General features: G+C 33.8%; 1 protein-coding gene across 5 annotated transcripts in view; it reads right to left on the reverse strand.

Moving 5' to 3' along the window:
* Positions 1-24,004, reverse strand: part of LOC118195866 (uncharacterized) — a 219,932-nt gene that overhangs the window by 116,101 nt on the left and 79,827 nt on the right. The gene's annotated exons all lie outside the window — the stretch shown is intronic.

A 24,004-nucleotide genomic window follows, 5' to 3' on the forward strand; every position in this document is an offset into this window, starting at 1 on the left:
ATGATTGACGAGCATTGTCATCACAATGAAAAACTTTTATATCATTTTCATTTATCTTTCATTCATCATTTCATTTATTCATCATCTTCTCCACATTTCTTTACAAAATGCATTAACTGGAAAATTTCACCTTTGGTTTGCGATACCCGAAAACTTTTAAAATTTGTGGCTATCATCATAAAATTTAGCTATCGTTCACTAAACATATTTGGCTATGTATCATGGAGATTGGCAACTAACAACAAGTTGTCCCGCTAAATTTTATCTAGCTTCTATCGTGCACTGAGACAATTTAGTCTGAATTGTATTAGTTATTTATTATACTTATGTCTATTTCTTGGACATGTATAAGGCTTATCAGAGTCCTGAATACATTCCTACATATACCCAGGGCTTATTGAAGGCCAGCACTAGGAATCTTACTGCCTGATGCATTCTCTGTGGGTCCTAAATTCTGCTACCAAGTGCCTCCTTTGTCTTCACTAAATTCTGCCACCCAGTGCAGCCATATTAGCCCTGGCGCTGGTTCTGGGTTTATGTGAAAACAAATCAGTTATTCTTAATTCAAATAGCACTAAATGTAATCTTTTGGCCCATAAATGTCATTAATAAAATCTATTTTTAGTATACGGAAATTTTTGCTAAATGTTTTCTCGTCAACATTTCTTACAGCATTTAACTTAAATCTGCAATCATCGCCAAGCGTATTGTCAACATAAAAGGTTACCATACTCTTTATTATTCAATTACTAACATAAATAAAAAATATTTAGGCATCTCTACACGAGTCATTACTCAAGTTGTCATGTGTTAAATAAACATGCAGTGATGAAAGCAAAATATAATAAATAATGATTCACCAGGTTGGCTTCAGGGACAGAAAATATTAGTAGGTGTAAAATCAACGATCTAAATACAGGTAGCCCTCCTCCAACACACCATCCTGTAACACGGTTTCATTATTACATGATTCATAAACTGTGAGAACCCTTCTATAACATGGTTTCACTCTAACACGATAAGAAAATTGCCCAAGCAATCGAAGAAATTAAATGAACTCCGCACGAAGTTTTTCCATACTGTGCAAAGCACCCGTAGAGTCATTTAACACATAAGAATCCTTGTTTTGTAAGTTGTGCCAGTTGTCTTCCAAGATCCACTACCCATACGAACAAATGTCCTCAGATGAAACGTATGAACTAATGTCTCCATATAACAATGAAGAAACCTCACTATTGCATAAGGTGAACAACATGAGGTCTTAACACAATAAGTGCTCTAAAATGCACAACTTACACGTTCGGCTTCCAAAATTTGAATCCTCTTCTCCATGACCTGAAAACAAAAGTATCTCAGGCTGCTGGTTGGCAGTCTGCGTCGAGCCTCGGTGTGTTAAAGAAAAACTTGTTCGTCTTTAAGACATTAAGTTTCAGTCCCCAAACATGTCCGACAAAGATAAAAAAACAACGTTTAAGAGGAAGTTAATTTCTTTAGAAGTACAGATACAAATCTTGGACCAAGGCATTTCATTGGAAAAAGTTTTAATTGGAATGAAGAAACAATCCGAACTATTAAGAAAAATGAAAAAGAAATAAGAAGTGCAGTTGCTGCAGGAACTTTGACATCTGCAAAATGAGTAGTTCACCCCTGGGAGCACCATAACTGAGAAGATGGAAAAGGCATTCAGCATTTGGATTGATGATGGCTGTCAAAAAAGAATTTCGTTGGATGGTAATATCATTAAACAAAAAGCACTCAAAATTTTCAAACACCTCAAAGAACATGGAGAACCCTCTGTCAACCCAGATTTTCTGGTATGTAAAGGTTGGTTCGAAAATTTCAAACAGCATTTTGCAATTCATAGCATAAGAATTCAAGGAGAATCTGCATCGACTGTTTATGAAGCTGCTAGGACATTTCCTGAAAAATTTTTAAATATTACAGAACAAGGATACCCAGCAGTTCAAGTTTTTGATGCTGACAAAACTGGGCTCTGGTGGGAAAAAAATGCCCAGCTGAACCTTTATATCGAAGAAAAGCTGCATTCTGATTTAAGGTGTCTAAAAATTCTCTAAGACCACTTTAGTGCAGTACGACTTTGGACTTTATGACAAAAACCTTGATAGTTTATAGATCTTTAAATCCTCATTCACTTAAAGGCGTAGATAAAATCCCCTTACCAGTATACTAGAAAACAAATCCAAGTGCTTGGGTAGCTGGGAATATATTTAAAGATTGGATTTTTTTAATTGTTTTGTGCCAGATGCTGAACACTACTTAAGGCAGAATTAAGCCGAAAATTCCAAAGGGAGCTGCAAAACTGTTTAGCTTTATATCGAGAAATTAAAAATGACCTGGTAACAACTGGCAAGCAGAAAAAGATTTTTTAAAGAGAGAAGAAAATGCCAGAAGTTTAAATTAAGAAAGAAATTCTGAAAGTGAAAGCCATCTCATTCCACCGAAAAAAACTCTCTGTTGATTATACTGAGGAATGACAATAAAGAAATTTATTAAACTAAAGTTGTGCTAAATTTAAATATGTAATATTTTTGTTTTGTGTTGTACATACATATATATTTTTAATAAAAATTAAATTGTTTAGGTATAATTAAAAAAATATTAGTTTTTAAGAAGTTTTCGGAACATAACCCCCCTTATTATACTGGCTCTGGGTCTCATACAGCACGACATTTTCTAGGAACCTATCTACTGTGTTATACAAGGGTTACCCATATATAGAATGTTTCGGTTTCAGATGTATTCCAAGTTGATATGCAGAAATGGAGCCAAATTATTGATCAGACAAATTTATGCTAAAATGGTTGTTTCTTCAACAACGAGATATTTTATTTAGTGCTGAAGTGAAATTAAGAATCTTGACTCTCCCCATGTTTTATTATGAACAGAAAGGGAGGAATCAAATGCTCTTGCCCAAAGCATACAATAAAGGGGGGGGAGAATAAAAAAGTTCGTGGTGGCTTTGAGGTCCAGATTTTAGATCATTCCGGATATTAAACGTCTGGATCTTGGACTTTGTACTATATTAGGAGATTTTGACTAGATAGCAATCTGCAGGAGAAAAAATATACAACCTGAAAACTCCTAATGAACTGAAAATTAGAAACAAACAAAATTTGCCTACAGTTAGCAGGATCAGAAAAAAGAGCATTGGGTCAGAAATAAAATATTAAATACAGTCAAAAGTCATTAATCAGAACTCGTCGGGACTTCGGCGATTCCGGATTATCGATTTTTCTGGATTATAGATCCTCAGTTTAAATCTCGTAAGATGCATGCAGAAATTCTAAAATTAAAAATATGAAACCATAATTTATGAAATAAAGAACAATTATGATCTAAAGGGTATCAAAATTTACAAAAAAAAAAAAAAGCTTAATATTTATTTGTTTACTTTATTAAACATTTCTTTCAATGCAAGTTGTTTAAGTTGCTTCGTTTTATGTGATAATACTTTCTCTTTTATTCTATAAACAGACATAATTTCTTGTTCAGTTACAAAGTTCCGCTGTTCAAGTCTCGTAATTGCTGTGCCGAGAATACCGACTAACTTATCAATCGAAATTTTTTCGTTTTCACTAACCTCTCTGTCACCTTCTTCATGTCTTTATCCATTTTTTGCAGCAATTCGACTTTTTGTTTGATGGACATCGAAACATACTTTCATTTTGTAGATCCTTTGGGAGCTCCAGCATCGGAAATTCTATTTGACATAATCGAAAGTTCAAGTTTACTTTTATAAAATTGCTCTTACAAGTCCGCAAAAAATAATAAGACGGATCCAATTCGAAGATCAAGGAACAACGCAATCATCAAAATTAACTGAAATAGATAATTTTAGCTTATACCGTCCGTTATACATAAAACGTGCACGTGAAAACGTATTCTGCGCTTGCGCACACGCATATGCACAGTCGTAAAGGTCTTACGCGCACGCGTAAATGCCTATGCGCATGTGTCAACGTGGCGCATGCGCAGAAAGTTTTTAGCTTTGAGGTCCGGATTATAGATCATTCCGGATTATGGGTGTCCGAATTAACGACTTTTGACTGTATGTCTCTATATCTAGATTTTACTGTACCTAAAATGTATTTAAATTCAACAGATAGTGCAAACATTTGCTTTGCTGCTGGGTTTTATGCTATCTCAGCTCACTCAAATGCAGTTTCTATGGAATTTCCCTTTTAGATGAGTTTATCTTTTCATTTTCATTTTTCTGTTTTAATACTTTTCAGTTTTTTTTTCAGACTGTCTTACTTTATTAACTTACTTACTTTTATTTCCCATAATCTAATAGAGCTACTTTTTCTTCTTGACATAAACACAGTAATTCAACATTTCTCTCGTTCTTCATAAAAGTTTAAATCGCACGAATGCACAGACATCTCATGCTCTAAACAGTATCAGGCATACTCTGGATAATATACCATAAATTGAACATAAAAGAAATACCAAAAGTTAACATACATAGTGGATATTTGCCCAATATTTAACTATCCAATTTAATATCGGTATAATTCCTACAGAATTATTAACAGTTGCTGTAAATTAATCCATACTGTTCCATGCAATGTACAGTTCATAATTAACATTCTCCCTAGTAATCGTTTACTTTCACTTTCAAGTTTTAGTTTCACATTATAACATATTAATGAAACTAATAATAAGTAACAGGAAATGATACAATGTTAAGTTTATTTGCTAAGAAAAAGGAAAGGGGGAAAAATTAAAAAGTTGTAGAGACATTAGGTATTTTTTTTTTCAGCAAACAGGATGAAAAATTAGCAACGCCATCGCCGGGAATCAAACCACGGGCCTCTGGAATACGTCCCAAGCGTGCAGACCACCATGCCAAGAAGGTGGGACAAACACCTTATATACTGCCTCTTTCAAAAGGCAACTAAGGTTTTTTTTCTTTAGGGAACTCAATGGCAAAATCCTGGATGTGAAGAACCATCATCCAACACCCTTTTTGTTTGGGCAGCCAGTGTAGAGACATTAAGTACTTTTTTTTTTTAAGCAGGCAAGATGAAAAATTAGTAACACCTTTGCCGGGAATCGAACTGCGTACCTCTGGAATACGCCCCCAGCATTCAAACCACTAAACCATGAAGGCATGTTAAGAATGTGGGGGAAATACCTTGAAAGCTTTCAAATTTTATATTACAGTCAAAAGTCGTTAATCCAGACTCGTAAGGACTTCAGCGATTCCGGATTATCGATTTTTCTGGATTATAGATCAGCAGTTTAAATCTTGTAAGATGGCATGCAGAAATTCTAAAATTAAAAATATGAAACCATAATTTATGAAATAAAGAACAATTATGATCTAAAGGGTATCAAAATTTACAAAAAAAAAAAAAAAAAAAAAAAAAAAAAGCTTAATATTTATTTGTTTACTTTATTAAACATTTCTTTCAATGTAAGTTGTTTAAGTTGCTTCGTTTTATGTGATAATACTTTCTCTAATTCTATAAACAGAAATAATTTCTTGTTCAGTTACAAAGTTCCACTGTTCAAGTCCCGTAATTGCTGTGCTGAGAATACCGACTAACTTGTCAATCGAAATTTTTTCGCTTTCACTAACCTCTCTGTCACCTTCTTCATGTCTTTATCCATTTTTTGCAGCAATTCCACTTTTTGTTTGACTGACATCGAAACATACTTTCGTTTTGTAGATCCTTTGGGAGCTCCAGCATCGGAAATTCTATTTGACATAATCGAAAGTTCAAGTTTACTTTTATAAAATTGCTCTAACAGTCTGCAAAAAATAATAAGCCGCATCCAATTCGAAGATTAAGGAACAACGCAATCATCAACATTAACTGAAATAGATAATTAAATAATTTTAGCTTATACCGTCCGTTACACATTAAACGCGCACGCGAAAACGTATTCTACACTTGCGCACGCGCATATGCGCAGTTGTAAAGATTTTACACGCACGCGTAAACGCCTATGCGCATGTGTCAACGCGGCGCATGCGCAGAAAGTTTTTAGCTTTGAGGTCCGGATTATAGATCATTCCGGATTATGGGTGTCCGAATTAACAACTTATGACTGTACACCTAAAGTGGTCTTTTTTTAACGTTTTGTGCATTAGCTTTACTTATTTTAAATATCATATTCTTCGCACTTAAACCATAAAATTGAATTCAACAGCAATATCGCAAAATAATTTTAAAAAAGCATATCTTTGGAATTTCTGATACACAGTCTTGCATGACGCAGATAAAATTCTTTCCTGTAGTGTTGCATTGCTCACTTTGAAATCAAGTTTCTTAATCAAAAACTCATAAATGCTTTACAAAAAATGAAATAGATAATAAAACAAATTCAGGCTTCCAGATGCCCATATTCGGGTGGAGACGTACGTTATTCAAAACTTGATGGTTATAGGTACCATTGCTTTATTACAATGCGAGAAGCATACATACATTTATGCATCTTCTTCATTATTTAATTTCTTTGAATATAACACAGGGCAATAATTTTTGGTGGCAACAATTTGAAAACTGTAATGGACTTTTGAATGCAAAATGCCAAAACAAAATTAATAGCCCTTTGGGCTAAAAAGAAACAGTGCCTATGAAAGAACAGGAAAAAATTTGGCAAGATTCTAGATAAATGATATAAAACAAAGCCTTTGGTGGCGTATTGAAATACGGCAAAACACACTAGGGCTATCTGCCTAAGGGGAAGGATGCCTTTGTGGAGGACTTTCTAAGGGAAACTGGCTCGTATACACGTTACACATGAGGAAAACCACGAAAACGCTCATGCAGCCAGCCCGTTCGCGGGATTCGAACCTCAGACCGAACTACCAGTGTTCACGCTCGGCCGCAGGTGGGCCTAAAGCCTTTGGTGCCATCTATGGAATAAAACGTTTACAAAATGCCATTAAGAATACATTACATTACTTTGAAGCAGGAGATTTGAAAATCTCGAATACATGCTGAGTGTGCTACCGTTACATTATGAAGACATGCTGGTAAAACAGAGAAAATACCTCATATACTCCCCCTTTTAAAGGTGACTGGGGATTGGGGACCCAATCACCAAAACCTGATGGTGACAAATTATTGTCTACCACCTTTTAGTTTGGGCACCACTGTACAGTCATTAGGTTATTTTGAAGCAAGAGATGCGAGAAGTGAGCATTCCCCTCGTCGAGACTTGAACCTAGACCTCTTGAATATATGCTGAGCGTGCTAACATTACACTATGAAGGCAACCTGACAGGAGGGAGAAAATACATTATAAGAAACAAATTTTTGAAACACTGACCATAACAAGGATTAAAATTGGGATCATCAGTAGAAGCACAGCCATTTTTTAGGAGGATTGGAGAGTAGGAAACATCAAAAACCAGCTATGCTCTCAACAGGATTTCAACTCACGATCTAAGACTAGCTGTATGTACTATCAATTATACCACAATAGCTAACACATACAAATGCAACAATTTTTTATATTCTCCCTCACCTAGAAAGTGACATGACAGAGGCATGAGAACTGGATCATTGTATGCACAGATGATAAATTACCTTCCAACATGGTTTCGTTCAGGTGCAACAGAAGAGACTGTTTTATATCACATTTGGAAACGCAAAATCAAGTATGCTCTTGTGGGGATTTGAACATGAATCCTCCAATACCAAGTGGAAGTGCTGCAACTTTTTCCATGAGAGGATGCACAGGGGAATGTAAAAATCCCTTATGTGTTAACAAGAACCATAAGATTTTTTATGGATGTGAAAAACTTCCAGAAAATCTAATTCACCAAGATTTTGTCTTTTTCACATTTTCTGATCAGTGATAATGGGCAATGGAAGACATGAGTTTCTTTTCTTTTCTTTTCTTTTTCTTTTTTTTTTTTTTTTAATGTGCATCTCATGAAAAACATGAAACATCAAGACTCCCCTCATTTGATTAATGCATGTTAAATCATAATAGCAAAGAATACAACAAACATTGTAAATGTTTATACCTGGAATACAATCTTTACATATCAAACTGAAAATTTTTAAGGAAGGATCCAAAAGTCAACAATGCTGATTACTTTATAAGTACGGAAGAGAAAGGAATGACTATAAAATTCTTATAATCATTAAAAATAAGAGATTTTAATTCAGGATGAAATGAAAATTTATGCTATCGATCACAAATGCTTTAAAATAGTGAAGTTCCTAATCAAAAGCTGAATTAGAAACAAAAGAGGGTAAAAAATTTTTATTCAACAGAATGACAGGATTTGAAGGATAAAGAAGGCAAAGTGATCAAGGTTTACAATACACAGTAGCACTGTAGCTGTGTTCATTACATGACCAGGACAATCAGCAGCAACTGAATGTCTCAAGTTCATGACTGAAGGATCCTTAGTTAAATCCTCTTTAATATATTACCTATCACATTAAAAGTATCATTAACATATAGAAACCAAAATGAGAAATTAATATTTTAAATAATTTGGATTTATAAAAATGCATATAAATATCAGCAAGAATATGACTAGGGGGGAAGAATTCCATTGATTATTCCTTCAATCTTGCAGTAATAATTATTTTGGGGGGAAAAACAGGATTGCTTGAAATAAAATTGAATAAGTGAAATTAACTCATCAATTTTTACATGAGAAGGGAAATTTCCATAGCCTAATTTCTAGACATTTCAGCACCTGTTCAAATGGAACACTGGAGAATAATGCTTTTCATCAGATATGCTAACATCACAGATACTGACAACCGAATGGGTGTTTACAGTGGGAAGATTTGTTTGAATAACTTAAAGCATTAGCTGCTGGTGGTGCATTGATGCAACAGTCAAAATAAATGCATATAAAAATACAGCTACCACAGATATTTTATACAAGCAGATGATTTTGTGTGGGAATATTCTGAAATTTTTTTCTGTTAAAAAAACTTCGTCTTCCAATAATAATTCTATATATAATAATTAGTGTATAATAACTTGAAGCATAATTTAAGCAAATTATCAAACCAGGCATTTTTGCTTAAAAAATTTAATGAAAGAATGGCCAACTTTAGAGGTGATCTGTAGTTTTAGCCAAGGTGACCACTTATCAGAACATTCCATCAATCAGCTGTTTGCATTTGTGTGAAGATGGAAGAGAAAACAGGTGCCAGAAACACTATTGCAACGTAGTGGGAAAAGGGTAACCCCCATTTTTAATCGTGCTTTTGATGCTCTGACTGATAGTCATTCCACGCTATGGTCAGAATGAAGTAAGTACCTTAAATTAGAAGAAGCCCCTCAAAAAATTTTTGGTAAAGAAATAGATAATCATAATGCGCAGCATGAAACTGACATTGTTGTTTTACCAGAAATTGCAGAAGTTGGCATTGAAGGAAAAAATGTAACTATAACGTTTTGAATAACACTGCTGGGGAAGTTGGAAGTTCACACAAGAAGTTTCAGCCTTCTAAAAACAGTGCTAGTCATATGAAAAAGTGTAAAAAAAAAACAGATAACTGGAAACTTGAAACGGATAAAAAGAACTAATCAGTGATGTCTGAGGCAAAAAATGAAGAAAAAGATTGAAAAGAGACTATAAAAGACAAAATACAAGATAAATCTAATGGAGAGATTTTCAACCTTCTTTTTGGTTCAGATATTTACTCTCTTCTTTTTGGTTCTGCCACTAAACAATAAATAAAATCTCTCATTGAACAGAAAAATATATACTCTTCACAAAAAATCGCGAAGAATTTATTGCATCTGAAGCCTACGTGAGGTTTACTGGAATATTATTGCTTATGGAATATCATTCTTTACTTCAAAAAGAAATATATTGGTCTCTTGCTAAGGACATTTCTGTTCCTACTTTATAGCCCCGCTCACATGCAACGCTTCTTCGCACAGCTGCCCTTAGCAAGGGGAGAAAAAGGAGACATGAAAGAGTTTCGTCTTTAGGACCCATTCAGAAGACCACCGTCTTCCTTCTAATTTACACCTAAGCCTCTGTGAACAATCACGTCTCCGAATTGGCAGATTTCTAATACTGTTTACACATTTTTAACACTGTTTACTGTTGTTAATTTTGTAATCTGTACTTTCACAACTGGTAACTGAAATTTCGTAATGGTTCCTGAAAAATATATGCTTTTTAATTATTATTATTATTATTATTTTATAAGCTGTTATTTAGTTCACTCTTGGTGCTTGTCGCTATGGTTAAAAGATGGTCATGGATTTTTAAACTGCTTCCCGATAAGATATAGAACTCAAACTTTGTACATACCTGCTTGTGGATGTGGTGTCACGCATTTGATTTTTAGAGGATTAGATTTTTTTCAAATTTAAAGTTGAAACGACTTTCTGCAAATATTAACAAATAAACTGAGAATCTCAGAATATTACAGTTTGCACCATAACACACTGTGGAGGAAAAAAAGTTAAATGAAATTTTTAGTGTAATTTTTTTAAAAAATATTTTGGGAGAATTTTTGAAAATCGTTCATATTTTTAGACTTTTTGACGCTCATTAGTTTTAAAATTTCATATCTAAAAATATATCAGTTACAAACTTCCGGCATTTTCACAGCTTATAAAACAAACTTTTCGCATTAAAAAAAATGATAAAGGAATTTAATTGGATGATTTTTTTACTTTTTTGAAAGATATGCAATGAAGCAAAATGGGAAATATTGGCTCTTCTTGGGCATCAATTCGAAACATCGGTTTCAAAGTAATAATCGCATTATACCACACTATTTTTTTGACATTATTTATGCTATATAAGCTGTCATTGTTGCCAGTTGTTAGTTCAGCGCGAGATTGGAGATATTTCTGAGTTAACTTTCTCTTAAGACGCGTTTTTCATTCCGTTGTGTTTAACGTTCTGATTAGATTGAAGCATAACTACTGATTATACTTAGTGATATTCTAAACACCTGTACGAGTATTTCTGTGGAAAAATCCAGAACTTTGAAGTATTTATGTTGATAAAATAATTTTAATCACGCTATCATCAGATTTGAGTGCAATGACAATCATTTACGAACTATTATCAATCTATTACAAACCCGTATGCACGGAACAATATTATAATTAATTAATGTATTAAAATTGTTTTGAACATGTTTTACAAAACAAAAACAGGTAAAGAAAAATTCTGCTTGCGTTTTATGAGTTTTTGCAATTTTTCTGGCCACATAAGGTTTAAAAAAAAAGGTTTGTAATTTATGTTTATATTTATCAATTGAATAAATAGCACTAGGTTTGATTTATATACATATGTGAGTATTGAAATTCAGTAATAAAATTTTAAAGATTTAAAATGATTAAATGTCTATTTAGACAGTTTGTATTCTTTAAACTGCAAATGCAAACTGAGAAACCTTTTGCATATTTTTCAATAAATCCTTTTACTTAAAGTCCTAAAACATATACAGGTATTGACTAAATTTTTTATTATTTTTACTGCTTACTTAAAATTATATACTTTATAGAAACAAGGATGGGTTTTCCAAAATACTGAAAGAAAAAATTATTTGAAATGAAAATGTGACCGAGATCATAGTTGTTTTAAAGGTTTTAGATAAAAGTGTATTTTTTTTTCCTCAGAAACTAATTCATTAATTGCAAAATCATTCCTTGAAGTTATTAAGAACACTCTAATAAATACACTAAAAAACTGGGAGGAGACATTGAAAATTGTAGGAGAAGAAAGATATTTTAATTGTAAAAGTTTTCTTCAAAAATTTAAATTAAAAAAAAACACTAGCAAAAACTTTTTTTTCAGCTTAAAATTAAAATTATTCTGTCTCACAAAACTATTTAATAATATTCATAAAAAGTAGATGAAAAATGCTTAAATTAAAAAAAAAAAAATATCATTCAAAAGGTACCGAGTCTCTTGTCGCGTTGAAGCCGATATGCACTTGTCTTAACTTTAGTTTTAATTTGAACGATATTTCTGGAATACCTAGCATCAGATAACCTTGTCTGTATTTGTCTATAATTTCCGTATCTTGTACAGTTCTATCTAATTTTTGGGGGCATGCTATCACATCCCCAGACATCTATCAGAGTGATTGTTTTGCTGACAGTCCAGCAAGCAGTAACTAAAATTAAGTGAATCACGCAGTATAGTACGGAAAATCTCCCCATTTGTCCTGCTTCTGAGAGGTAAAGAACATTCAACCAAGTTCTACCTCTAATTCGGTGAGGCAATTAATGCTTGTCCCATGTGAACGGTACACGTTGGAAGAACTGGTTTTCGCTACCGGTCGAATCTGCTCTTGTGAATGGGGCTTTAGAGAATTGGTACACGTTGGAAGAACCGGTTTTCGCTACCAGTCGAATTTGCTCTTGTGAATGGGGCTTTAGAGAATTGATGTCATGTTTGTACAGGAATACCTATAAGATTTGGATACAAAGCATGGACTCTGGCTTCATCTGATGAATACGTGTTTAAGTTTGATATTTATACAGGCAACTCGACAGCTCCAATATTATCAGAATATGAAGAATTTGATCTTGGTAGAAGTGTGGTGATAAATTTGGTCAGTGTTGTTGAAACCACCGATCATGCTATTTACTTTGATAACTTTTTTACATTATTTCAACTTCTCTGTCAACTAAAAAATAAAGATGTTAGTGCTACATGAATAATTGAAGAAAATCACATACAAGTGTGGCCACTAGAAATGGTTAAATGTGTTCATAAGAGAGAGAGAGTGGTAATTGCGATTTCCACTATGAAGGAAAAAACAATTTTTTTTTCCAATGGAATGACTGGTTGTAACTGTTAGTTCAACATTTAGAAAAATTCGGCACATAAGTGCTTCCCATTATTTAAGAACACAGAGTGAAAAGATTTTTTTATCTCAATCTCATCTTATTGACCAACAATACCACAATAGGAGGAGTCAATTTATGCGACAATTTAGTACCCAAATACAGAAGAGTTAGGGGCAAAAAATAGTAGTGGCCAATATTTACTAATTACACTGTATCTCTGACAAATGCATGAAAAATATCATGACTTTCTACTAATAAAAATAAAATTTCTCTTAGATTTCAGACAGCACATTGCATCATTCCTTTTGGAAACTCCCAATGAGAGTGGAGAGTTGGCGAGAAACAGAACAACAGGAATACCTAGTAAATTTATACAGACATTAGGATGTTTTGGAAGCAGGAGAAGTGAAAAATGAGCAACACCTTTGCCGGGATTCAAACCAAGAACATCTGATAACGCGCCCAGCGTGCAGACCACCACACCACGAAGGCAGGAGAAATACCTTATATACCCCTCCTTTTAAAGAGCAACTGGGGGTTTTTAGGGGACCCAATAGCCAAATCCGGGGTGTGGAGAATCATCACCCCCACCCTTTTATTTCGGGCACCACTGCAGAAACATTAGGATTTTTTGGAAGCAGGAGAAGTGAAAGATGAGAAACACCTTCGCCAGGAATCGAACCATGGACCTCTGGAATACGTGCCCAGCGTGCAGACCACTACACCACAAAAGCATGCTAAGAAGGCAGGAGAAATACCTTAAATTCAGCATTCAAAAGCCACTGCAATGGAGATAGTAGACATTTTATCGTAAAGTTCGAGGATTACAGAAGACTTTGTTGTAAAGAATGACATAATCAGACTGTTTATAAATGCAAAAGATATAATGTAACTTTACATCATGATTGTAGTGAAGCTCTTCATGCTTGAATCTTTCAATGGAAAATAATCTGTATTGGTAAAAGAAATATATTCAGAATTTTTAACATTGCATTACTTACAAGTAAAGTGATTTGTATATTTATAAAATGTTATACAACTGAAAAGTAATTTCCCATGAGTACAATCATTCTCACTAAACATTTGTATTTTTATTCCACTGATGTTATGCAAACGCAACACTCGATTTTTCCACAGATAAGAGCATTTAAATTGTATTTTCAGTATAAATTTATGCTATAAATACTTATTATTATTTACGCAAGAAAAGAAAAATCATCCCTTGTAGTTTTGACAGCTCATGGTTTAAATCCTACAAAGGACGTTTTGGGTATTTTGAATGAAGTCTTTTAATAACGTTTAACTTTTATATAAGTTCTAAAGTACGACTTCAGATCCGTGGCAGGGAATTTCAGAAAAAACTTGCAAGTTTTAGATGAAGCTTGTGTAGCCTAGATTTAATTTTAGACAATTATCAAAATGTAACCTTTACAATGGCAGAAAGCAAAACTAATATGCAACTTAAAAGAATTTTTATAAACACAAGTGAACAGCTTTTGATTGCATTTAATATGAATGAAATTGGGCACAGACCATTTTTTTATATATTTATACAGCATTAAAAGTGAAGGTGATTAAACTTTTTACTGTTTGAGACATAATCTCTAACACAATAATAAATGGAGGTAGGCAAGATGAAAAAATAAAGAATTATATTCAGATTCAGGCCAGGTGGAAAAATAAAGGATATATATATGTATGTATGTATATAGGTGTACGTGTGTGTAAAGGATATATATAAATAAAACAACTAACAAATAAACACTGAAAATTTAAAAAATAAAAAAAAATAATATTAAAAGAAGAAAAAAGAAGAACAGCGATAAAATTAAAGTAAGAAACATGGGAAAAAAAATGAAAAGAACCAAAGAATTTGTGAAAAAGACCAGACATTATGGACAGGGAAGGCAGAAGTACACAGGAAAAAAAAAGAGCTAAATACAGCATTAAAAATAAATTAAATGATGAAAATGTATAAATGTAAAAGAATGGAGATACAATAAAACTATAGCAAGATTTACTGAAAGAACCCAGATTAAATTTAAAAAAATTGAAAATTCTGAAAAAAAAAAAAAAAAAAAAAAAAAAAAAGAGAGAGAGAGAGAAATTAAAAATCAAATTAACTTGGTTCCAGATAATCTAGATATCTTTTTTTAATAAAAAGTTAAAAGGAACTAACAATGAGCAACTAACAATCAGCATATTTTAAGTTAATTTTAAGATCTATAATTTCAAAGGTGAAATAGAACCTGTTTCTTCTGCTGCAGGAGTGAAAATGATAAGAAAAGAAAGCAGTGCAAACATAGGAACAACAGAGACAAATTTAAGAAGGTTCTAGTTAAAATCATAGAAAATGAAGATACTGACGCCATCTATGGACCAAAAAGACACAAATTATGGACAGTTGGCACAAATGCTTTTAATTTACTTACTCCACTTACTATGAACAATTCTCAAAATACACAGAATATGTGATCAGCCTTGTGGTTTTCATTCAATTGTTTTGCATCTAGGCATTGCCTTTTACTAGTGTGTCATTACAGCAGGTACTTGCAATGAACAGCCTTTTACCACATGAGAAAAACCCATCTGTTTTGCTGGTAAGTAGGCAGTTTTTCTCAGCCACAAGTGAAAGTACTCATTGGAAGGACTATAAAGTATATTCCCCTCCTTTCCATGTGCCTTCATGGTGTAAGTGCAGCACATTCAACATGCAATCAGGTGGTCTAGAGTTTGAATACCATCGAGGACATTGTACATTTATCCTGTTCCTGCATTGATATAACCTAATGACTCTAGAGGATACTGGACTTTCCTGCAATGTTTTTGTTATTCGTTAAAAAGCAGAAGAAAGCTAAGAGGTTATTCTGACATCCTGAAATGGTAAGACGCTTTCATACCTCTTGGAAGACTTTTTTCCCTCTGTAAAATTATACCGTGACTTTCATCCTTTGAATATTAATTCTGACCTTGTTTTAACATGAAATTTACCTGTTAAATATTATTAAAAAATCTGAAAAGACAACCTGACTCATGTCTTGCATCCTGGAACTACAGCAACGTCACGAAAGCTAGTTATACATTTAGCTTCTATTGTCTTTTCTTCACTAGTCAACAACACTAGCATTTCTTAACAAATTAAAATATATTTCTCCTAAAATTTAATCACAGCTTCAAGTGAAGTAAAATCATTATTCAAAGTTCCAGTTTAACATAAGCTGAAATGCCAAGAAACAAAGCTTTGGCAACTTCATTACTCATGTATTAAATGAGTTACTTTATCGCATGGTGAGTTAATTTCACTTAACAAAACTTTGCTGCAAACATATTTTGGCTTCAAAAATAATTATAATCACCAGACTGAAGAATTAGCCATGGAAGACATCTCAGTTTCGTTCTTTCTAATAATTAGAGGCATTATTATGAATCCAAATCATTTCAAATATAAGACTGCCTTCTTTGGTTAAGCTATGTTAATGACACATTTGATCTGTTTGAAGGCATGACGATTAACTATGATTCTCTAAATCATGAATTCACTGACCTTGCTATTCATCTCACTTAAGGAATCAATGTACCTAATTGCCTCCTGTTCCTCTGCATCCTGGCAGCACACTGTAAATCTAATGTAAGGATTACTATACATCATAAACCATGTCACTCTATTAAACAAAAGTTGCCTTCATTTTATTCTTGCATTTTTCATTCTGAGGTTCATTGTTTACTTCTTGAACTGAACTCTCAATCAGGAACTCAACAATTTAAGGTAGAATCAACAGAGGTGAGAAACCTGTGTCGATTCCAATTCCTCTTGGATATTATTTCTCACCTCTGTATCCCTTCTCTTATTGACTAAGTACACTGCTGGGCATTAAAAGTGAAACACCAGGAAGGAATAATCTGACAAACACCAAAATCACATGAAAGGAAGAAGAGGTTGGGATATGCAAATAATATTTCAGTGCATTTCGATGACACATAAGAGAGAAATGATGTCTGAAGCACTGCATAAAAGAAAAGTTGTGTAATAGATTTCTTATTTGGAAAGTGCTTTGTAAGGTTGGAGTTTGCTCAGAATATCGTACTATGCCTTGAATAATAATAATAATAAATGTTTACTACCAAACATCGTAATTCGATAGAGGCAGGATGGCTGGCCATCAAGAGTGTGGATTAGCATTCCGCGATATTGTCTGTCGCACTGGTCAACATCCAATGCTGCAATGCAAATATGGAATCGATGGGTTGCTGAGGGTCATACTGAACGGCATGAAGGATTTCAACACCCTCCCAAATCTAATGGCCGAGAGGAGAGACATACTGTGAGGTCAGCCCTGCAAAACCGTACAACCATATCACGAACCATAAGTCAGAAAATAGGCATGTTTGCAGAATGCCCAGCATCCACTCATGGGGTGTGTCTAGTGATGAGTCGCAACTACCGAACCGGGTATTTTGTAACGGGTACTGAAAATCGGTACATCCAAGTACCCATTACTTCAGTACCGAAATGGGTACTTTTCGGTATTCGTTACTTCTGTACCGAAATGGGTACTTTTCGGTATTCGTTACTTCTGTACCGAAACGGGTGCTTTTCGGTATTCGCTACTTGGTAACGAAAATATGCGTCTCTTCTCGGTATTCGTTACTGGAGGATCGATGAGAGTTCAGCTCACTTCAGTTTTGGTACGAGGACAGTAGTATCTGGTTGTATTTGCGAAATGATGATATGCGCTCCTTGTGTCCATGAATGGCCTGCTCCTCAGACACGTAGTTGACATGTTTTCTGATATTCAAAATCTTACTCCGTACAGATAAAATCAAACACGTGGTTATGTGGCAGAGTTCCTTCAGTGCGCAAAGTCGTTAGCTGCGCATTTCGGTACTCCAAATCGTTACTAGGGTACTCTGGTACAGCAAACTGTTACTCCGGTATTTCGTTACTCCAAATCGTTACTTGGGTACTTGGTACTTGAAATCAGTTTTCGGTACTTTTCAAAGTAACGGTTACTTGAGTAACGGGTATTTTATACAGGGTACTTGTCTGTACCCGTTACTCTTGTACCGGGTATAAGAAAGTACCAAAGTTGCCCATCACTAGGTGTGTCGACATTTGCAGCAGTGTGGACTATCAGTACGGCGACCACTACTTTGTCTTCCCTTGACAATGCAGCATAGAGAGAGACAGTGAATCTGGTGTGCTGAGTGATAAAGCTGGATACAGGGGTGACACAATGCCATCTATTCAGACAAGTCCCGGTTCTGCATGCAGTATTCTAAAGGCCATATGTATCTGGAGGCTCTGAGGAGACTGCACATCGCCTGCTTGCATTCGATATTGCCATAGGGGCCTTGCAGCTGGTGTGATGGCTTGCGCAGCAATTGGGTACACAACATGCACATCTCTAGTTCAGATCAATAGTAATTTGAATGCAGATCGGTACATTTCTGACATCTTACATCCAGTGGTTGTGCCCTATCTTCGAGGCCTGCCAAACACCATCTTCCAACAAGATAATGCAAGACAACATGTTGCACATCATGTTCTGACCTTCCTTGATACAACGAGTTGCCCGTTTCTGTCATCGAAGCACAGTTCGGCTCTGTGCCTAACCGGGTAAGGGCAGCTGTTGCTGCTAATTTCACACCTTTGTAAACCTCCAGACTGCTTACAAATTTGATCACTTTGTCTTCATGCTATACTGCTTATGCACAATAAATATCTTTTTTGTATTTGCTTTCCTTTATAGTGTTGCAATTTTAATGGCCAGCAGTGTAATAACAAAAATTTCATCTTGACATTAAGAAAAAACTTTCTTTGATTTTGAACAATTATAAGAATTCAGTGGTTCTATTGTTTTCTTCACTAATTAGTTAAAAATTACACACATTTTACTAAGTTTAATAGTCACATTGTTTTCTCCTTTTAAGAGTCTGCAGTTCAATACTTAAAGATCCCATTCCAGATATGAACCCCAAAGAGTATCTGTAGTATTCCTTGTTAACGTGGCTTAATATACATTTGAAACACAAGTCTTGAAATTTTGCACGAAATAGCATGCGGCTTGAAACTAGAGGGAAAAAACATAGATCTCCCATTGTTTATTAATGTTGGTCAAAAATTCACATTCTCCATTTCCCTACAGCCAAAATTATTCACAGAACTTCTTCAGCTGATGAAAATTTCTTAGACATATTTTACATCTACACAAATATTTTGATTGGAAACCAAATCTATTCTCTCTTTTCTATCAGCTCTCCTAGATTTTATTTTTTTAGCTGCTTTTTGTTTACTTGGCAAACAGATGACACCAGTGGCTTCATTTTATATCATTTAGCCAGAACCTTCTTGAAATTTTCCATTTTCATGCAAGCAACATATTCATTTCCCATCATATCCATTTTAGCAACTTTACAGAAAGGTTATATTTTACCATTCAAAACTACAATTCATTATTAGTTCCTTTAACATTTAGATTTTTGTTATATTTTTCATACATTCAAATAAATAATATGCTGCCTTCTAAATGTCATGGAAAAGTTTTTTTATTATTATTTTATTCTTACTTTTCTACTGACAGCATTCGGGGAACAGGACCAGAAACAAAATGAAAAGCGAAACCTTTTTAAGATGACCACCCACAGATTCAAATAATTTTGGTTTTCCATGCAGATACTCATTTTAAAAAGGTGATGCTCAATAGTGATGTTCATATTCCCCCCCCCCCCGAAGTATGCCCCTATGAGAAATGTCACTGGAGATTAAAGACAGAACTAACAACGCATCAAAGGTCATGGACACTTAAAGTTATCTCAAATTTTTGAAAAAATTCATACTTCAGGAAAAACCAGACACATTGATAATGTTCCATATTTGAAAATGTCCATTCTCTATATATTCTTTTCGCAACAAATGCTTGTGTCAAAGCTATTAATTATGAGTTATAAAAGAACTGTTTACATGATTCATTACAACAGAAAGGTGCTGGAGAGATAGAAATGGCCTCACCATAAACAGGGACAAAATGATGATTATGGTTAGTTACAGTGCTGTCTACTTTACATGTGGAATCAGTTCAAAAGCAAAAGGTCATCAAGAAAATCACCAAAATTCTCCAGCATTTCTACATCTTCCACAAGTCTATTTCTTGACTTTCTCAATATGAAGCGGAATGAAAAGATCAGTACTATAACTCGTAGCTAACTATACTACTGCTCAAAGTATAAGCAACAAGTAAATTGTGAATAAAACAAAAATTAATTCATATATTTCATAGAAATTTACAGAATACATCTGGGTAAACAATCAGTGCAAGACACTATAAAATAATTAAAAGAAAAATATTTCTTTTGATCATTTTTATACCAAACCAGCATGATCACTAAAATGTAAGAATATTTGTCTATCAGCATGCACTAGGCCCATGAGCTGAAATGTGAAAAAGCTCACAAATGCAGTCATATTTTTCGACAAGTTATGCAGCAGTATGATAGACAGGTCAAAGTTTGAAAGAGTATACAGGCAAAAAAACAAAATCTGCAGAATTTCTTCGAAGTAAGTACTCTCACTGGTTTAAGTCTAGGGGATCAAGATGGCCATTGCTCATGAAGAATTATTTCATTCTGTAGGCATCTCTAAACTTTGTGCATTCTGTACAGGCATCACTTAATACAGAACTTATCTATTTGCATCAATAAATGGATGAATATACAAGAATAGAACTTCTCAGTATATGAGCAATTCCTAATCCACAGAAGAAAAGATGAAATCATTGCTGCCACTTGTTGCTATATTTTCCCACACTAGCCAGCTATCCTCTCTAATAACAGTCACATTCCAGAAACTCTCAAGAATGTTTCTTGAAATTATTATATCACAGTAAAAAGGTACTGATGTTGATTTAGACTCTACTTAACGACGTGTACAGGTTTGAGCTGAACTTATATCAAGAATTTTACAGAAGGATAGAAACAACTGATATCTGTGTATATAATCCATCCTTAGGAGCCCTACAAGACAAAATTTATTGAAATATTTTACTGTATATGGAAAGACAGAACCTAATGAAAGTGCTGTCTGTGATCGAAGTGTTGAGCAATTACAAGTTACATGCAACTGGCATAAATCCAGACCCATGTCTTCTGGAAACCATCTGATTCCTCTGATAATTATTCCAAAATATGTGTATGATACTACAGTGCACATTATGCTGTACTGTCGTATCTGTTTATCTTCAACTGACCTCCAGCTTTCCTTCAACCTTGGAATATACTTCTATCATTTAAATTATTTCTTCTATTCCATTACTGAATAACTCTAACAAATTTCAGATGACTGCAACTCTAAGCACATGTCAGATTGTCAAATATCTTTTATAATTGCTTCAACAGAATATTAATGCATTTTTGGGGGGTACATCTGAAATCAATACAGCATTTTATACTACATATGTGAATTTTGCACAGTAATTACACATTTAAAATCCAAAGTAATGCTTTCAATTTTTAGTAGTGCACCATTAAAAGCAAGCTGAAAGGGAATATCTCCACCTACTAAAAGATGACGACTTTCTATGTAAAGGGCTTTATGAAAGACAACTAGATATATGTACTGTGTACCTCAAAACACACAAGAGACCGTTCACAGACTAAAATAGTAAATAAGGTTAGTACCCTTAATAGATGACACCAACTCCATTATTTTGATTTGATACGTACCTCATGATTTCTCGTGATCTTTAGATTTAATAGCAGTGTAGCAAAGAACAAAAAACAGATAAATGACAAGCATGATTCCAGCAGAGAATTCTTATTGCTACCTCAAAAATGCCAACTGCTTTTATTTGCTTAGTTATGAAGTTATACACCGAGATGTAGGAAAAATTCATGAAAATAATGCTAAACTGTAAACAACAGATAATTCTTCTCTTTTAATGGAGCATAACATCAGCCTTCAACAAATAGCTTTTATGCAGATTAGTTTGTTGGCTGATCAAAGCTGTCAAAGAAAAGAGGGCTATTTGACTAGAGAAGCATATTTTACACCTTTCTAGAAAACAGCCTATAATAAAATGCATAAAGTACTAAGACTGAAAATCATCAGAAGAATCCAGATTCATCAAACCTTAAGTTGTTCTAGATTTTAAATCATAAGTTTAAATCTAGTAAGATGATATACGGATATCATAAAATTAAAATTATGAAATGGTTGTTTTGTGAAGTAATGACTCATTTATATGGCCTTAAGGGAACCAAATTTTTTTTAAAAAGAAAAGAAAGCTTAATGTTAAAATATTTCATTTAAGTTGATACCTTTTTTGGCTAATCCTTTAATTTTATAGAGATACAGTTTCTTGTTCAGTTACAAAATTCTACAGTTCAGATTACATAATTGCAGTGTTGAGAGTTTCCACTAAACAGACAATTGGCTTCCTTTCATTATCAACAAACTCTGTGACATTCTTTACTAATGGTGGCAGTATTTTCTGGATTTAAACCATACTACAGATTTCATTGATTGATTGATGATTGGCACACTGTCATTGCAATAAAAGCATCACTTACATCATCTTCATTTCACATTTACATAACTATATTTCTTCACATATTATATTAATTGCATAATTTTGCAGTTTTTCCCATAAACATCATATCTTTTTATTTTGCCATATTCCCTCACTGGAAAGTCTTTTAGCATTAAGTGATAACTAGGTCATTTCGATCCCACAGGAAGATTTGAGTTATCTGCATTTAGTATTTCTTCAAATTTCTCAAATCGGAAAATTTCTCTTTTAACTTGTAATGTCTCAAAACTTCAAATATGCAACTATCATCAATCTGAAATTAGCAAAGCATTTTTAAAAATATCAGCAAAAATGTCCTCTATGACCCTTCAATGGTCCATACAACATATTTTATATTAAAATGTTTCAAGAATTATTAGATGGTTTTACAGCTGCATCAATGCTGGAGAGGCTACTTGAAATCTGCATTTGAGTGCATGCAAAATTCTGACATCCATTGGTTGAATGATGACTACAATTCCAAGAAGCGTAAAGTGGAGATGCTATTGTTTTGTAAAACTTCAATTTTGATAAGATTAACATTAAAAGAACTGAAGGAAATGGTAAGCCTACATGTAATCAGAAAGCTAAGGAATAGCACAGTTAACAATGGTAGCCAAGATTCCTTTCTTCCAACTATGACAGCATCCAAACACAGGTCTTCAGGCTTCAGTTATTGTGCGCAGAACTGGATAACACAAAAAATATTGCTCTGATCAGCAACTCAAGGAACAAAAATAAAATTGTGGTTCCCTACCCGGCAGGTGTTTAAAGGTAAAATAATATGCTAAACACTGATGCAGATAATATTTCCCAGGAAAAGAAATCTCAATTCATACCAATCATGCTTTGAATTTCATATTCTCTGTTCCTACACTGCCAAATATATATATATATATATATAGGCGGTTTGCATATTTTAGTAGTTGGAAGTCCAAATTTTGGACTTTGATTGGCATTTGTTATACTTTACATATTTATTCACCTAAGGAGTGATTCCTTCATGGATGTTTTTCTAAGACAAACTGGTCTACATTTCTAGCAAAAACATAAGGATATCCACTGAAACCTTATGCATCAGTCCATTCAAATGCAATCATACTACTACAGCTTTAATTACTCAGACACTATTGAGACTAATCTACTAGTGAATGGAGCATCCAAATCAGCAAACCTCCAATATATACTCGTATTATCTGTTCCACAGCTAGCCATGGATTGAGGTGGCTGCCTCCTTTGAAATCTTTTAACCCTCTCAGCGTTACGACCGGAAAATTCCGTACAGAAGGTTGCCTTCCACATTCATTATACATGAAAATTTCTGCTAGATTTTAATGTATCTGATTTCAGTTTGGATGTATATTGAAAGAAAAGGAATCAAGGTACAAAATGAAAGAGTCATTTTTTAATTAAAATCAAGGAAATATCACTTATTCGTGACATTTTGAGGAACTTTGAAATTTCAGGGTTAAACCCGTAACGCTCAGAGGGTTAATGAACTATTAAATATTAACATACACTCATTTCTACTAAAAGTGAAATTCAGTCATTTTGATCTCTTTGTTTTGTTGTTAAACAAGCTAGAATAAGGACTGAGGAATACATGAGCTTTGCCCCTATGAGATGTCTAACAACCTAATTCACAGTAATGAAGAAAA

This window comes from Stegodyphus dumicola, chromosome X1 (assembly GCF_044657685.1).
Source record: "Stegodyphus dumicola isolate Sdum_Otavi_A_Nest chromosome X1, ASM4465768v1".
Taxonomy (NCBI): Eukaryota; Metazoa; Arthropoda; class Arachnida; order Araneae; family Eresidae; genus Stegodyphus; species Stegodyphus dumicola.